The sequence below is a fragment of the Sorex araneus genome, chromosome 1 (assembly GCF_027595985.1).
Source record: "Sorex araneus isolate mSorAra2 chromosome 1, mSorAra2.pri, whole genome shotgun sequence".
In the NCBI taxonomy this organism is placed as follows: domain Eukaryota; kingdom Metazoa; phylum Chordata; class Mammalia; order Eulipotyphla; family Soricidae; genus Sorex; species Sorex araneus.
Window position 1 is genome coordinate 259,395,545 of NC_073302.1, and position 20,076 is coordinate 259,415,620.

Genomic DNA, 20,076 nt, shown 5'->3' on the forward strand with positions numbered 1-20,076 from the left:
TAACTTTCAAATATATGAAGAGCACACATACACACATATATGTGTATATATATATATATATACTACTTTTCAGCTTTCGCAGATTAATAGTAAATGAAGAAATACTTGCTAATAATATCCATGCACTTTCAATGTTATCTGGTAGTAATAAACCTTTTCTAAAACCTTTAATACCTACTCAGTTGATTCTGTAAACACGATTTAAATTTTATATCAGATGATTTTGGATTGCTTTCTTTATGTGAGGGGAGGGGTTGTTGGATATCTGATTATGCTCAGAGATTATTACTGGCTCTTGCTAGGAATCACTTTTGGAGTGCTCAGGGAGAACGTATGCAATACCATGTATCAAATAGGTATAGACTCCATGCAAGAGAAGTACTTTGCTACCGTAGAAGTTTGGACCATGTATGGCTTTTTCAAACATAAGTTCTAAATATGATCTGTTCATTATAAAGTTAGTTTTATTCTTGCAAAATGTGATATAGTAAAACAGAAAGTTTATTGAATGTTGCCCTAGATAATAAAGATCTTTCATTTTTTTCAATTGAATTAAAATTTAATCTTTAAATAAATCTATAAAAATCTGAGGCTTAGAAGAATTCCATAATTTAAATAGAAGTTTGAGTATTTCTAAACCAAGACTATTTTAATTTATTAAATGGTCAAATTTAGATTTCATATTCTATTTTAACATTACTTTTACATATTTACACATATTAAGTAAAAATTTAAATGCATATATTTAAACATTTAGTATATTGCACCATCCATATTTTATTTTTAAGATACAGTAAATAAAAATTAGAAGTATTCATCAAATAGTATTTTTCTCAGTATAATTTTACAGTAGTTATTTTCATGAATTGCTTTCTCATTTAGACAACTATTTATTTGATATTAAAATTTACTGATATGCTAACATTATACTGTTTATACAAATATATAATCTATTATTTAAAATGTATATTTTAAAATTATATATATTATTTATATAATATATAACGATTCCACCGTTCTCCCTGCACTAACATATGCCTCAGAGACCTGGGCCATATGCAAACAGGATGAGAACGCTATTAGGGTATCCCAAAGAGGAATTGAAAGAGCTATGCTAGGAGTATCACATCTCACTCAAGTGAGAGAAGGAATCGGAGTTCTGACCTCCGTCAACGGTCAAGAATCAGGGACGCTGTCTCATTTGCCAAGGCATCAAAAATCAGATGGGCCGGTCATGTAATGCGATTCAGAGATGACTGCTGAGCTAGAGCTGTTACTGACTGGTTTCCACGGGACGTCAGAAGACCGCATGGCCGCCCACCAACTAGATGGTCAGATTTCTTTGTCAAATCCCTGAATGAAAGGTTTGAGGTTCTTCCTGTTCCTGGAGCAAGCAGATATCATTGGGCTGCACTAGCACGAGATAGGGAGAAATGGCGACGTTACTGGCACCCGCTCCAGCAAATCGAAGATCAACAGGACAACCAGTGATACAAGTGATATATTATTTAATTTTGTATTATTTAAGATTTAAAACACATATACTGTAGTACTAAATAAGACATATTGTACTATTCAAACTTTAGTTATTTTTATAATATAATCATTTTATTAAATAATAATGTTTACATAATGATACTTTCTAATATAAAGTAAGAAACTGCTAGTGTCACATGTCCCAGAAATGTACTATTTATAATTTTCATATTTGTTTTAATTACTGATTTATTTCTTAGCACAAAATTATTCTATTTGTACTTTTGTCTAGACTATATTAAAATAATGGTTTAGCTTAGGGTGATCTGATTTATTGTTAATATTTTATTTTCCTACTGAATCTTTATTTTATCATTTTTACCTATGCCACTTATCACTGAAAATTTAAAAATATTTCATTACTTATTGTAGCTTTTATTCATATCCTATTAACATTTTTACCTCTAGGATACATATTTTATTCATACTGTAAAACTACTTCACTGTCCTAAGTTATTTAAATATATGTGTTAAAGTCATACATTTTGAAAAGATAGCCCACTATATTAATAAATTTCTTGAGAATGTTTTCAAGTAAAATATAACATAATACACAATTTGGAATATTTTCCTTCTTATTTAAAAGTCTATGATTCCTTATATTCTTTGAATCCACATAGAACTAAATGTTTTCATTCTATTTCCCTTCACTGAGTCACTGTATCACGGTCATCCCGTTGCTCATCTATTTGCCCGAGCGGGCACGAGTAACGTCTCCATTGTGAGACTTGTTACTGTTTTTGGTATATCGAATACAACACAGGGAGCTTGTCAGGCTCTGCTCTTCGGGCTAGATACTCTCTGTAGCTTGCCAGGCTCTTTGAGAGGGACAGAGAAATCAAACCCAGGTCCACGACATGCAAGGCAAATGCCCTACCTGCTGTGCAATCGTTCCAGCACCTTTAACATGCTTAAATTGCTTTTAGTTTGCTCACCCCAGCAAATAATCAGTTGATTGGAAGAGAATATCATTCATATAAAGATACATTTCAAATCAACTGTATCTTCTACTTTTTGTTGGGAATGCTCAAGGATTTTCTGGTTCTGTGCTCAGGGATTTCTCCTGGCTGTGCTTAGGAGCCCATTTGTAGGAACTGAAGCAGGGTTTGTGCAGACAAGATTACTACTTTAACCCCTTTACTATTTTACTTACTCTATAATCTCAGCGTCATGATTAAAATATAAATGTTTATAACCCCTATTAAGGGCAACTTTGCAATGTCTGCCAAAATAAAAATTCAGTTTCAAAATTTTCTACATCTAAAAGTTTTCTTCACTCCCACATATATATGACGTTATATATCCTGGGCAAACGATCTACACCTTAAAGCATTGTTTTTAATAGTTAAATATGGGAAGGCAACAGTTTAAATATGTAACAATACAGGTCTTTTAAAATAATTGTGCTCCATTGCTTATTGGCTTTTACTAAGATCAAGTGTAGTAAAATAATTGTGCTACATCCAATAAAGGAATAATGCAAAACCTAAAAATAGTTATTTAATTTATTCTTATATTATTTTCAAAACTGAAAGTAGAAATTAGTATGCAGAGTACTTGTGTAAAAGTGGTACTTGTGTAATGTATGTGAAAGAAATATTTGAATACAACATCCTAGGATATTTTATATTTAAAGTATAAATATTTTATATTTATGAGGGTGCAAACATAGGAAAAGTGGTTCAATTTTTGATATAGAAGCCCCAGAAAGAACCCCATCAAACTTCTTGAAAAAGTATGCAAGAATCTTTTTTTTTTAATTCTATTTTATTGAATCACCCTGACAAAAGTTACAAAATTTTCAGGTTTAAGTCTCAGTCATACAATGATCAAACCCCCATCCCTTCACCAGTGCACCTGTTCCCCCCCAAGACAATCAATATACCCCTCTCCCAACCCCGCCCCACCCCTCACCTGAGTGGCCAATGATCTTCACTTTATTCTCTCTATACTTTGGATACATTTAATATTTGAACAGAGAACTGACTATTATTATTTGGAATTTTCCCCCAACAATCCAATTATTATTTGGAATTTTTCAGCAGGTTTCTGCTGAAAAGGCATCATTTGATAGTTTATTTCCATTGCTGAGAATAAAGATTATAGGAGCTCTCTTGGCCTCGATTGCAGCCATGCGGTTTTGGATTTCTGTTGTTTTAGCTCAGTTTACAGTCTAAGAGAAAAAGTGCAAGAATCTTAAACAGGGAATTCCAGGTCTCCAGTTAACTTCTTCATGTATTTTTATGATTTTGTTTCTTTCCCTACATATTGTATATTTTTGAGAATATTTCTGTGAGTCTTTTGAAAACAATGTGTACTGGAGGGGTGGGGGTTGAAGGAAAAAAATATTCTCTATTAAGATCCTCTCATGAATTTTCTGAGATATGTATCACCGAGTCTACTTTATGTTAGAGAGTATCATTATGAAAACACTTATTTCTCCGAGGGTGTTATTCCTCTGCAAGTTATTCCACAGACACCAAGGCAAAAATCCTCAATGAGTTTTTTTTATCAGCCATCTACTTCCTTTTCATTCAAAGGTGATGATAATACATAACCACCAATGTAGGGTGATCTAAATAGTTTTCTCTGCTTTGATGTACATCATGATCTTGAGTTTCTGTTGATCTTTTTTAAGTATAATGTCTAACTTTGATCAGAACAGCTGAGCTTGAAATAAAAATAACTTGACACTTCACTTTCTTTATTTACTTAAATTATAGCAATAATAGATTGCTTATTTTTTTTATTTTCTTGTGAAACAAAGAATAATAAAGAGATATGATCATGTCTTCTTTTCTGTTGCATTTTTAGGGGGGTTGAAACTCCCAAGCAGTACTCAAGAAGCCTGAGGGTTCCACAAGAAATTTTAGGTCAACGGGGCTTTTGATTTGGGGGGTATCAAGACAACCACATCTGTCCTGGGGCCTTTCAGAAATACACCTAGAAATGCTATGATAAGGGTGATGTCCAGAGAATCAAATCTGGTTCTGGAACATGCTAGGCTTTTAAGGTTCTTAGAAGACTAATATTTTTTAATTACTCAATTAAAAAAACTTAAAGCCTTATGATGCATCATACTTATTTTTATTTTATCTATAATGCTTCAACTGGCCTGGAGAAACAGTCCTTAACAATTTATTGATATGGAATATTTTGTCATTTATAGTTCTGTAAATGTAGTGCTATACAATTTATCTGAAATAATTATCCAGTGTAATGTTTCATGAACTCCCTATAATTCACATGAAATAATATACAAAATGTGATATGCAAAAATAAATGTGCATTCATTTTTTGTGAGAAATAATTATGGTATTCATCAAATGCTTATTGGGTTCTGGATGCAAATTAAACTATGATTTTTCAGGCATAGTTCACAATGTTCTATATGAACTACAATAAGGGAAGAATTGCTTTAAACATGATTGTCTTTCTCATGGTGTTTTTTAACACTAGCGAAGAAAATGTCACTCTATATAGGTTCTAAATAAATTATTTTTCCATTCCATAATGCTAACTTGCATATTATGTTGTATCAGAAAATATCCTTCCAAATGCAGAAATTGGAGAACATTACTTCTAATCATTTTACACTCAGTTACACATGGGCTATATTCATAAATAATGTTGTTTCTGTTTGTGATGGCATTTTCCTTTTTTATTTGTCAAAAATCTTAACCAACTGTAAACATGTTTTTTATAATATGGCTCTCTCTGAGACCTGACACACTTGAAACAGAAATATAATTCTTTTTGTGACTTTTAATTAATTACATGCAGTTAATTCAAATAATTGTATGTTTTTCTTCAAATTTATATATAACAGACATGAATAATAAATTACTGAACTTATTTAAGTTTGCATAGAATACAATAAATATATTTATACACATATATATGTATATATGTTTATAGTAGTTGACTTTTTTTTTTTTGCTTTTTTTTTGGGGGGGGTCACACCTGGCGATACACAGGGGTTACTCCTGGCTCTGCACTCAGGAATTACCCTTGGTCGTGCTCAGGGGACCATATGGGATACTGGGATTTGAACCCGGGTCGGCCGCGTGCAAGGTAAACGCCCTGCCCGCTGTGCCATCTCTCCAGCCCCTATAGTAGTTGACTTTTACAGTGGAAAATTCCATTTGTATATTATCAGGTGATAGAAGAATGGAGAATTTTTTTTTTTTTTGCTTTACAGGTCACACCCAGTGTTGCACAGGGGTCACTCCTGGCTCTGCACTCAGGAATTACTACTGGGGATAATATCGCCAGTAGTAATCATGTAGTCAGGAGACCATATGGGATGCTGGGAATCAAATCTGGGTCGGCTGCATGCAAGGCAAATACCCTACCCACTGTGCTATCACTCCAGCCCCAAGAACGGAGAATTTTTATAATACATTATTAAATCAATAAGTTGCACTGTACACATGTATATAAACACTTTTTGATTGAAATTACAGCATCAATTTTAAATTCTTATTATTATATTTGTGGATTTTATTATGGCTATAATTAGTCATAATAAAATCTGAGAATCTCCTGCTTCTAAACCTGACCGTCTTCACCAAGGCCCCCTTAGAGGGGGTTGAGTTGAGTTTCCCCTCCCCACCCCAAAGAGAGACCCAGCAGCCGAAAACGTCCAGAACCCAGCTTCAGCCATACTCCAGCCCTCAGCCATGAAGGAACTGGCAGAGGAACCTAGGTATACGGGCTGGTGAATGAGAACTCCAAGCCTGCTTGGATTAGGACTGGGCCTCCTCCACCCAGATCCCCATTTTTGCGGTAGCTTGGCAGTCATACCCACAAACTGCCCCCAGCGCCATGTAATCTCTTCAACAGCCAAGATCCAGAAACTATAAAACAAAGCTCTCAGAAGAGAGCGATGCAAAATCTCCTGTTCCCACGCCAGGCTGTTTTCACTGGGGCCCCTCGGAGGGGGGCAGGTTGAGTCTCCCTCCTTGCTCCAGGCAGAACCCCAGCAGCCGAAAACCTCAAGAAACCAACAACAGCCATGCTCACCACTCTTCCCACACTCGGACAAACCTCATGCATGAAGGAACCGGAAGAGAAATTCAGGTATGCAGGACCCATGGCTGAGATCTCCAAGCCTGCTTGGATCGGAACTGGGCCTCCTCCATCCAGGTCCCAAGTTTACCAGTAGCTTGCCAGTCATACCCACATGTAATCTCATCAATAGCCAAGATCCAGAGACTATAAAACAAAGCTCCCGGAAGAGAGCGATGCAGAATTTTGCGCAGCAGAGCCTGGCAAGCTACACATGGTGTATTTGATATGCCAAAAACAGTAACAATAATGGGTCTCATTTCCCTGATCCTGAACATAGCAGGGATGGATGGAGATACTACTGGCAGCCCCTCGAGCAAATCTATGAGCAACAAGATTACAGTGACACATGCTATTATGGCTAGTATAAGTTTTGTAGTTTCTGGAATTATGGGCTTAAATGAAAGTAAAAACAAGTGTAAATTCCTATATTCATATGAGCAAGTATTGAAGATAAATATAATTAAATATGTGTTAACTGTTATTAAGTTTTCCCAGTATCTTAAACTATATTCAATCTCTAACTTCCTGCAATTGTAAAAGAATACATTTTTTTTTCTCATTTGGTTGCTCTCCTGCCAAGTGAGGCTACCCTTTCTCTTTAATGTGGGATTCAGATAAGTGTGGCATGTATAGTAGTCATGGAATATAATCTGTCACTGGGATAAAATCCAAGGCCTCTTTAATGCTTGAAATATCCTTTAGAATCTGAGCCACTTCTTTGGCCTACTAAATATTTTAGCATAGTAACTTAACTGCTGGTGTTAAAATGTACATCAGATTCTCTATTGAAAAGTCCAAAAATAGCTTTCCATTTCTCTTGAGTAAATGCAATCGCCTTCATATTCTGAGAAGTATTAGGTGGTCTGGCTACACATATCTCATACATCATTTCCTAGCAGTTTCTTTTACTTTATTTCAGAGTCTTATTACATCCTCAAGCATGTCAAACCTATTCCTACCGCCAAGTTCCCACACTATTTATTCTAATATGTTACTCTTTATGTATGAACCTTCACTTTTTTCAGGACTTGCCTTAAAATGTATCTTCTCAGGCAGGCCTGCCCTATCCACTGTATTTAAAATTGCAGTCTTGTGGTGCCTTTGCTTCTTTCTCATTACCACTCTTAGTCACATCCACATTTAAAAAAAATCACATATGACAGTCACATTACTGCTTCAGTAAGTACTCAATATTCTGTTAAGTCTTATTCCACGTATGTACATATGGCTTGGTGAAAGGTTTTCTTCAAATGTTGCTTAGTTTAGATTATGAGACAGGTATGTTGTCCCGTAGCTCCAATAAGGCAATGGTTATGTTCCTAAGGACTTCAGACATAGTCAAGGGGCTAAGATGATTTCCTTGCATACTGCAATGGTGGTTTGGTCCTAGGTACCACTTATAGTCCCCTGAAGTCTCCCATGAGTTATCATTGAGAACAGAGCCCTGCTTATCACTGGTTGAGGTTCCCAAAAACAACAAACAACTTCACCTCCCAATTATTTCATAATTTGAAATTGCTGCCTCATTTCATACTTAGTATTCTCTTTCTCATAATATTGCACTTAATAGAAATTTTAAAGTATGTAACCTTAATTTTAGGTATATCTATATACTCAAGGAAAACATGATTTACATGAAAGATTATATTTTTTATTCTAATAATTGAAAACACAGTAGACATCTGATATTTATATTGAGTGTGACTGGGAGAGTTTAAATTAAAAATTCCTTTGAAAAGAGTACCAAAGCTTTCAATATGTTATAAAAGACAATGCCCATTTAATTAATTTTTATGGAAAAATTAAGGGTATCCTGAAATATAAATGGAGGACTGAGGTAGTGGAGCAAATCAGAAGAAACAGTTCTATACATGTGACATAGTGCAAATCCCATAGTAGAGAGATTCTTAGTGTCTTATAAGACTAGTGAACAAATAGAACAGTGTGTCTGGTCATGAATGAGCACTGGGGTAATAGCAAAATATAAATGCTTTGGGACATGTAGGCTTTCAAGTTACTAAAGGAATGCTGGATTTTATTCTGAGTGATTGGAATGGTGCAAGATTTTGACTGGAGGGCTGGCATGATTTAATGTACACATTTAAAAGGTTTATGGCTTAAGGGGATAATGTTCTCCGAGATATATGAGAGAAAACAATGAGAAGGAGACAAAACAGATGTTGGATATTAGTGGCTTAGGTCAGACTGTAGCACTGAAGATGGCAGATAGGAACTGATGAGGCAATAGTTGTGATTTTAGGATATAGCTCACAAAATTCTCTGATTGATTAAATGTGGAACTTTTATGAATGTTTTCCCTCAAAAATGGCCCAAAGTTTTTCCCTATATAATTAGAATACATGGTTGTCACTTACTGAGGCTGACAAAACAAGAGCAGAGTAACATTTTGAGGAAAAATTAAATTCAGGGCTGGATATATTGAGTTGGATACCTATATTTAACAATTAAAGCTTAAATTTGTAATTACTAAACAATAATTTCTACTAGGCATATTTTGAGTTTGAGTTTAAAAGTAAGAAAGAGGAGTAAAAAGAAAATTATTGATTTGAGAAATAGATTAGAAAACAACAGATACTCTTTGCTTGGTAGTTAAGCAGCACAACTGTTTCAATAAGTAAGTATTCAGCTCTCCCAAATTATAAATGGCTTTTTAAGTGGCAAGAAGATTAAAAACTGGTAATTTTTGCAGTCAAAGTCATTGACTGCATACAAAGACAGTACAAGTTTTCAGAAAGCTTCACGTGAAGGAGCAATACTTCTACAATAACAATAGGAGACTAACACCAAAAGATTGTAGATATAATGGCCAAAAGAATCTCTCCATGGCTTGGAAATTGGTCACATTTCTGGGGTAAAGGGCAGCTGGTGTAGAGAAGAATGATGGTTGGAATGGGAGATGCATGCTGAAAGTAGACTAGGAATCAAACATGATGGCTACTTAGTACCTGTATTGCAAACCATAACACCCAAAGAGAGTGAGAGAGTAAGAGGGAATGTGCATGCCACAGAGGCGGGGGGGGGGATGGATGGAGTGGGGCTGATAGGAGGGATACTGGGAACATCGTTCGGAGGTGGAGAATGGGCGCTGTTGGTGGAATTGGGTATTCAACAGTTGTATGAATGAAAAATAATCACAGAAGTTTGTAAGTCTGAAAAATGAAAGTAAAAAAAATATAAAAATAGACTGTTACAAAAAAGAAAAACAAAAGAATATATCAGTCCTAAATTCTGGGCATGACTTTCCACAAACTTATATGGCATAAGTTATAACAATCTTCATTAATTTAAAGTTTAGAGATTTTTTAAAATAAAAATGTAATGAATTGATAGATAGCTACTTGTATAGAAAGGAAAGCTGTTTGGATCTATAATATTGTATGTGATTATATCATATTATTTTTAACTCAGTAAGCAAAGGCCTTACATTCTAATTTCTTAGGATTTTTTTTATCTTAATTATCTAAGGACAAAAAAAAAAGCTAAGTATGTGAATCCTAAAAGTCCTCTGGCTTGTCTTGGTATTGCCAAAATTTATTGGACCTCTAAGAAGAAATCATTTTATTCACTTATACAAGGTCTGAAATGTTATAAAGGCTTTCAACCATAAGAGATTTACTGAGATCATAATTTATTCCATGAATGTCTTCTTGATCATTTCAGAATATTAATGAAAGACAAGCTGTATATATAATAGAAGTAAAATAGCCCCAAATGGTTATTTGTGTTGATGTTGTAGATATTAAGCTTTAACCTGTATCTAAGCTTCACATAAAGTTTTATAGAAGTAAGTCAAACTTAAACTGTAATTGTAAAAAAAAAATAGCCATTTAGTTTTCACATAATAAAACATAGTGTAATAGCCTTTGCGTGCGGTAAAATATAATAAAAATCAGAAACTAATTATAAATATATTTTATCAATCATATCTCTGTCATACTCAGATTCCTTTCAAATCAAATTGCCTAAAAATAAAGTAACTTAAAACTTCAGATAAATGATCTATCCTCATGGTAAAATTAATATAAAAATAAAAATGATTTGCACAGGGAAAAGTTTGAAAAGTTTAATAACCTATATTTAAAATATAGTGAGACTTTTACTACTTTAATCAATTTTGGTATTAAATAGTCCTAGTCATTTCTTGGACCGTAATAATGTGTCCTTAAATGATGACTTGCAATACTTAAAATGCTGTTGGTGGTCATTGTGTGAGAGTCAGTTCTTATTTATTGATTCCAGTTACCCTATAACGTAACTTGGCAACATTCTAACATTGTATTTAGAACGTGATTCACTTTGACTATTAACCTTACATCAGATATGTTAAAAACACAAAATACAACCTTTTTTTTGTTATTTATTTCTTTAACTGTTATACTATTACAATGATTTTATAATTTGAATGGTACAATTTCATACCTCTTTTAAACACATCCTATAGCAAACTTGTCAACAAAATAAAGATGTGCCTCTACCATAGTGCTTTGGATATGCTTCCTTCTTTAATTCCTTCCAGTCTGTCTGCTTGTGTATCTGCCTCTTCCACCTTTTCCCTCCCTGCTCCTTCTGCCTTAGCATAACTCTCACTCACACTCTCTTGTAACCTTACATTTTTCTGTTAGAGCACAAATATTTTAAAGATTAGAAAAAATATATTTGACTTATGAGCCAACTGATGATGCTGAAAAAAACTACATTAAGCAGACATGACAAGTAAGTTATAAATAATAATTATGATTATTTTATTGAGAATATGAAATATATGTAACGTTATATATTGCATTCAATATTTTTTCTATTTCTAAAAAAATCTTTAGAAACAGTAATTCAATTTGACTTGATTATATATGAATTTTTAAAAATCATTAGAAAGAAGTGGAACTAGAAAGATTACAGTGGATAAGGTGCTTGTTCAGCATTTCAATGACCTAAGTTTGATCTCTGGCCCCTCATGAGACACCACCAAGTATCTCCAAGAGTAATTCCTGAGCACAGCCAGGTAGAAAAAATAAAATCAGATAAAAATTATTTTATTTCGTTTTTTATATTTCAGATATGAATTCTGGCAAGCTACCTATTTTATTTTGCTTTGTACATTTCAGATATGAATTCTGGCAAGCTAGCCTTGGTGTATCCGATATGCCAAAAACAGAAACAAGTCTCAGAGTAGAGACGTTACTGGTGACCGCCTGAGAAAATTGATGAACAAGGAGATGACAATGGTACAGTGCATATATGAATTCAGAAACTAATTCTATGCTGAGATCATATGCCTGATATTTAAGAATTAACAGGCATTATTTAAATAGTGATGCTTTTAATTACCTAAAATTAACGAATTTAACTTTACCTGTAATTAAAATTGCACTGTACAAATGTTTTCTTATTAATGCCAGTTAGAAAAATTTGGTGAAATATGTGCATCTGGGCATGATTGAATTTGGGCATATTCAACATTTTGAATGTTGAATATGCAACATTCAAAAGCATTTTAATTCAACTCTTTTAATCAAAGTGCAACAATAGTTTTATACAAAAAAGCAAATATCATTATTTAAAACATTTGTTTTATTAATATATAAATTAGCACATAATAATACATTAATTAAGTGGTATTCTAAGCTAAACCATGTCAAATAGATTCAAATTTAATTAATGTATTATTAAGAGCTAACATTTTAAATCTGAAGCAATATTATATATTTGCACTATTTTCACCAAAAAAAGGATATAATATTTTATCTGAACATTACTATATCACTGTATCACTGTCATCCCATTGATCATTGATTTGCTTGAGTGGGCACCAGAAACATCTCCATTCATCCTAGCCCTGAGATTTTAGTAGCCTCTCTTTACTCATTATTCCCAGTGGTGGCGCATTGGAGGCTCTTTCAGGGTAAGGGGAATGAGACCCATCATTGTTACTGTATTTGGCATATTGAATAAGCTATGGAGAGCTTGCCAGGCTCTACTGTGCAGTCAGGATGCTCTCAGTACAGTACTTTGCCAGGTTCTCTGAGAGGCTATAAGTGGTCTCGAGGTAATATTCTGGGAGCTCTGTTTTATAGTCTCTGGATCTCGGCCATTGATGGGATTACATGGCACCTGGGGCAGTTTGTGGGTGTGGCTGCCAAGCTACTGGAAAATGGGCAATCTGAACATACTACATTTTATTTATATGTCATATAAATAGGTGCATTCTGATTAGAAAATGTAGCTTAAATTAATAAAAATATAAAGATTTTTATTGAACTATATATCAAGGACCTAACATTTTCTCTATATATTTATTCAGTATAAATAATACAGTTTATGAGTCCATGACACTAAAATATATAGTGTATTTAAGTTTCATCATTAGCTAGCTATTAATATATTACCCTACATTTAATTTTAAAATATATATAGTGTATTTAAGTTTCATCATTAGCTAGCTATTAATATATTATCCTACATTTAATTTTAAAAATTAAATAATTAACACTTAAAATAAAATAATTAAAAATAATTAAATTATTATTAAATAATTAAAATAAATAAATAAAAATAATTACATTATATTAAATAATTAAAATAAATTATTAGAATAAATAATTAATAATTAAAATTAAAAATTAAAAAATAATAATTAAAAAAGTCCAAATCTTCTCATGCACTTGGATCTGGATGCAAATTTCGTCTAGTTGATTGGTCAAAATGGCAAGGAGCCTATGAATGCACAGTAACAGAGGAATTGGTAAAGAAACTCACCAATGATTGACAGTGCCTTAACTTAGATATCAAATACCCAAAATCCTACCTACTACTCTAGAGGAAGAATAATTTGTCAAGTCATGGTAACCATAGAAACCTGGTAAGTGTGAGAACAACTCAAGAACCCTTTGAATGTAGATAATTCTAAAGATCACATAAGTAAAGCTGAGATTATTAGACTCTTAAGTAGTTTGAAATTGCCTTAAGGAAGACTTGTTTCCCAGTTCTTATTCTAGTGGGAGCCATGCCACAAATCATGGAAACTTCCTGTCCCTGTCTATGTGATTGTCGTTTTCCTGACTGTGCTTATTGGGGGAAAATAATAGTCATACAGTTGTTTTCTTTGTAACTGAATTATCTAGATGGAGAAAAAAATGATAAGAATAGAAAAAATACAAGTGAATAGCTTCTTTCTTTCAAAGAATATTTTTTTTTTAAATTTATCTATTTTTAATTAGAGAATCACCGTGAGGGTACAGTTACAGATTTATACACTTTTGTGCTTATACTTCCCTCATACAAAGTTTGGAACCCATCCCTTCACCAGTGCCCATTCTCCACCACCCGTAAACCCAGTGTCCCTCCCACCCTCCCCAATCCCATCTCCCCCCCACCCCACCCTGCCACTGTGGCAAGGCATTCCCTTCTATTTTCTCTCTCGAATTAGCTGTTGTGGTTTGCAATAAAGGTGTTGAGTGGCCGCTGTGCTCAGTCTCTAGCCCTCATTCAGCCCGCAACTCCCTTCCCCCACATGGCCTTCGACTACAATGTAGTTGGTGATCGCTTCTCTGAGTTGACCTTTCCCCGGAACGTGAGGCCAGCCTCAAAGCCATGGAGTCAACCTCCTGGTACTTATTTCTACAGTTCTTGGGTGTTAGTCTCCCACTCTGTTATTCTATATACCATAGATGAGTGCAATCTTTCTATGTCTGTCTCTCTCTTTCTGACTCATTTCACTCAGCATGAAACTTTTCATGCCCATCCACTTGACTACAAAATTCTTGACCTCCTTTTTTCTAACAGCTGCATAGTATTCCATTGTATAGATGTACCAAAGTTTCCTCAACCAGTCATCCGTTCTAGGGCATTTGGGTTTTTTCCAGATTCTGGCTATTGTAAACAGTGCTGCGATGAACATACATGTGCAGATGTTGTTTCGATTGTACTTTTTTGCCTCTCTGGGATATATTCCCAGCAGTGGTATTGCTGGGTCAAATGGGAATTCAATATCTAATTTTTTGAGAGTCGTCCAAATTGTTTTCCAGAAGGGCTGAACCAGTCGGCATTCCCACCAGCAGTGAAGAAGGGTCCCTTTCTCCCCACATCCTCTCCAACAGCGGTTGCTTTTGTTCTTTTGGATGTGTGCTAGTCTCTGTGGTGTGAGGTGGTATCTCAAAGTTGTTTTGATCTGCATCTCTCTGATGATTAGTGATGCAGAGCACTTTTTCATGTGCCGTTTGGCCATTCGTATTTCTTCCTTGGTAAAGTTTCTGTTCATTTCTTCGCCCCATTTTTTGATGGGGTTGGATGTTTTCTTCTTGTAGAGTTCAACCAGTGCTTTATATACCATTGATATCAACCCCTTATCTGATGGGTATTTTGTAAATATCCTTTCCCATTCTGTGGATAGTCTTTGGATTCTGGTCACTGTATCTCTTGCGGTGCAGAAGCTTTTTAGTTTAATGTAGTCCCATTTGTTGATCTCTGTTTTTACTAGATTGCTTAGTTCCGTGTCACCTTTGAAGATACCTTTATCTTCAATATCGTGGAGGGTTTTGCCGACCTTGTCTTCAATGTACCTTATGGTTTGTGGTCTAATGTTGAGGTCTTTAATCCATTTTGATCTGACTTTTGTGCATGGTGTCAGGTCAAGGTCTAAACCCATTTTTTTGCATGTGGTTGTCCAGTTGTGCCAGCACCATTTGTTAAAGAGGCTTTCCTTGCTCCACTTCACATCTCTTGCTCCCTTATCAAAGATTAGATGGTCATACATTTGGGGTTGTGTGTAGGGATATTCCACCCTGTTCCATTGGTCTACGGCTCTGCCTTTGTTCCAGTACCATGCTGTTTTAATTGTTACTGCTTTGTAGTAAAGTTTGAGGTTGGGGATGGTGATGCCTCCCATCATCTTTTTCCCAAGAATTGTTTTAGCTATCCTTGGACGTTTGTTATTCCATATGAATTTTAGGATTGCTTGATCCATTTCTTTGAAGAATGTCATGGGTATACTTATAGGGATCGCATTGAATCTGTATAATGCTTTAGGGAGTATTGCCATTTTGACAACATTGATTCTCCCTATCCACGAGCAGGGTATATGTTTCCATTTCCTCATGTCCTCTTTGATTTCATGGAGTAGCGTTATGTAGTTTTCTTTGTAAAGGTCTTTTACTTCCTTGGTTAAGCTGATTCCGAGGTACCTGATTTTCTGGGGCACGATTGTGAATGGGATTGCTTTTTTCATGTCCCTTTCCTCTGCCTCATTGTTTGCATATATGAAGGCCATGGATTTTTGGGTATTGATTTTGTAGCCTGCAACTTTACTGTATAAGTCTATTGTTTCTAAGAGTTTCTTAGTAGAGGTTTTAGGCTTCTCTAGATATAGTATCATGTCGTCTGCAAATAGTGAGAGTTTGATTTCTTCCCTTCCTATCTGGATGCCCTTAATCTCTTTTTCTTGTCTAATAGCTATCGCAAGTACTTCCAGTACTATATTGAAGAGGAGTGGTGAGAGTGGGCATCCTTGTTCAAAGAATATTTTTGAATTGATTTGTTTTAGCAAACAAAAACAATGGCTCCAGATTTCATAAAAAATTAAAAACAGTTGATATTTAAATTTTGATTTGAAATTTAAGCCCCAATTCTACAAATGTTTAAGTGGAATTTATAATGAATATATTTTCAGAGATAATAAGCACATTCCCTTTATTCTAATTTAATATATTTTGAAAACATCATCGTAGTAATGTAAGATTAATACTACATCTCTGAATGAAAAGGAAAGAGCAAATAAAAAGCAACTCAATTTTCCAAAAGACTTGACATGATAGGAAATAAACATTAATAAAATGTACATTGGAATCCACCTATGCATTTTTATTAGAAAAATATATTATTTGAGCTGGCTAAGATAAGAGATAACAAGAGCCTACAGATATACAGAAACAAGGATCTAATCTTTTCCATGACAAACATACTTAGTTGGGTGAATACTTTCATCTCTTTACTACATACTAGATAGTATTGAAGAAATGTATGGAAGTTGGTTAAATATATTTTCTAGGGGTTTTATTAAGTTACACAGTTCAACAAGTCACAAATAATTTTTAATTAGGTGTCCATTTTGTATTAATGTTAAAGATTATCTCTAATTTGTGTATTAAAAAATTAAAACTTAAAATTGAAATGCACAGAAAAGAAAATTTATAAGTGTAATTGCATATAATAGATAACTTCAAAGTTACATAAAAATTATTAAAGGATATGTATAATTACTATCTCAATGGTATATTAAATGGTAAATTTAAGTGGTAAATTAAATGGTAAATAAAGCAAAATTACTAAATAAAATACTTTTTTAAAATAGTAAATATTTGGGGGCTGAAGCAATAGCATGGCGGATAGGGCGTTTGCCTTGCATGCGGCCGACCCAGGTTCAATTCCCAGCATTCCATATAGTCCCCTTAGCACCGCCAGGGGTAATTCCTGAGTGCAGAGCCAGGAGTAACCACTGAGCATTGCTGGGTGTCACCCAAAAAGCAGAAAAAAAAGTAGTAAATATTTCACTTAACATGGTTACTGCTATACTGGGATGTACCTTATTATCAAAACATTTAAGCTATATTTTCTCTTATGACTAATCAGCATTTATGTTTAGTTAAGAAAAATTAAAAAATACTAATCAACATCCAAAAGTGCTTAAAATCATCATTATCTGCATTCATGTACACATTTATATAACTTGTACTTGTCTACAGGCTAGAGCAATAGCACAGCGGTAGGACATTCGCCTTTCATGCAGCCAACCTGTGTTTGATTCCTCCGCCCCTCTTGGAGATCCCGGCAAGCTACTGAAAGTATCACGCCCTCACAGCAGAGTGTGGGAAGCTACCCGTGGTGTATTGGATACGCCAAAAACAGTAACAATAAGTCTCACAATGAGAGACGTTACTGGTGCCTGCTCGAACAAATCCATGAGCAATGGGATGACAGTGACAGTGACAGTGTACTTGTCTACAGTGAGAGATTATTACTATAAACAATCATTTAATTTTTTACTAACAGTTATAATACTTTTAGCAAAATTAAGTAAATTAGATGGTTCAAACTTACGTAACTCAGGAGTACAACCTCTAGAAAAACTGCACTTTATTAAATCCTCTGCTTAGCTTTTGCTTTTTCTTTTGGGGACACACACCCAACTGTGTTCAGACTTTACTCCAGGCTTTGTGCTCAGGATCACTATGGTGTTCTGCAGAACATGTGCTAGAAATAAAACACAGACTGCCACCTACAAAGCAAGTGCTTTACCAACTGTGCTATCTATTGAACTCATCTTAGCTTGTGTGCATACATGTTTGTGTGTTTGTGTGTGTATTAGTGCTAGAAATATAATTTAATGGTTAGGTATTTCATAGAACAATTAAAGTATTCAGAGCTGGTAAGTAGTTGATTCTCCATACCATATATGTTTTCAAAGTAAAATATTATAATTGTACATTTATATAAAATGCTAATTATGTCAGTTTAATTTTAACAATTACTGAGAAGAAAAGTTATTATTCTACCAGTAAATAAAACAAAATAAAGTAATATAATTTGGGTAGTATTCCCCACTTTCAAGAGTATATGCTTTCCATTATCAGATTCATATTTTATGTGGAAACAGAATTATACAGATGTAATTAGTTTAGGTGAAGTCCCACTTTTATGTCGATATATAAGGTGCCATTACAAGAAGATAAAGGACAGTGAAGAGCAAAGATGCAGAAAGAATGCGATGTGAAGACAAAGGCAGATACTATTTGGCAGATACAAATTGTGAAATAATTGAAGCCAAGAATTATTGGATACTCTCACACTGAAAATTGAGCAATCATTTTGAACAACAAAACCTCAAGGATCCATAGCCTTGCTAGCACCTTGATTTCCAGCAACCAATGATCAGAATCATAAGAAAAGAAATTTACCATATTCTATTATGCTATGATAACCCTAGAAATTTTTACTTCCCGACTCTAAACACTGGCAATTATACTTTTTAGATCTATGTATGTATATACATACACATATACAAATGCATACTATGATAGATACATGGATAGATGAACGGATAGACAGATATCCATCTATAATAAAAAAAAACACAGGAAATAGTAATACAGAAGAGAGTCATCAGAATAGGTTCTTTAGTTTTGGGGGCTGGGGGGGCACACCCAACTGCCAAACTGTGGTCAGGGTTTACTCCGGCTCTGTGCTCAGGAATCACTCCTGGTGGGTGTGAGTTCAAAATATGTGGGTGCGCAACACATGTGTTTAGTGATGGGAAACCACATCCCCAGGCCTCCCCAGCAGAAGAACAAGAATCAGGACCACAGATTGATTGTCATATGGTCCATCTAATGCAGAGCTTTTAGCATACTCATAGAACATCTGAAGGGGTTTGAGTTACACAACTGTACGTAGGTGTGATTGACCTTTTACACAGGTAAAGTGGTTCAGTGGAGGAAATTCTCTTGGGGAATTAACTAAAGGAGACACTGTGTCTCACAAAGACATTATACTGCTTTTCTCTTTCCCTTTAGCTGTACCTATTCAACAATTATGTTTATTTTTTATTAATTCTTGCAATAATTTGAGTAAACATAGTAAGCGATGTAGATTCCAAAACTTAGCTCTCTGGGCTCCGAGAGCAAGCAAGCAAGCAAGCTTTTACCGTAAATCCCAGACTAAGGCCTCTGGCCGATACATCTTGTCCTTTTCTATTGTGTTTCTGTCTCTTAAGTCATAAAATATTGCATCAAGACTGTGCTTTAACGCTTTGGAGACCATCCCATTTCAATACCTGGGTATCTTTGCTGCTTGCCCCGGGTGCATTTCAATCTTACAGTGGGACCTCCCTTTGTGGGGTTATTAGGAACTATGGCAACCAAAGCTTGAGTCAAGTAATTTTAGCGATGTCAAGGAATATATTTCAGATTCAATCAACTCACACATAGTAGTACCATCACATTAATGGTCTTTATGTGTTTAAGCAAAGAACATTGTTCTATAGTAAACTTAGAAAAAGGCTATAGGGGGAATACAAAAGCAAGAAATTCACTATAAATAAAATGTCCATAATCACCAGAAGTTTTGCCTTGTAAGCAACCAAAATTTACTTGGGGAATATATCAATAAGAGGTACAAAGAAAGGTTAAAGGTAAACTCAGGAATTAGTGGTACTCATAAGAGCACTGTAAGCTTCTCTGAGAGGAGGAAAAGGGGCAATACACAATTTTAATTCTCAGTTTGTTGCACTTTCCCTCTAAGCTCAGGGCTGTGTTAGGGCTATTGCACATGTTGTTTTCCTGGCCATGTGTTAAGGAGGTTCAATCCCAAGGTACAGTTCACATACTTTACCATTAAAATACATCCCTGGCCCCACTAAGTGGCTTTTAGTTGTATTTGAGTCTAAAGGAGGGGTTCTTA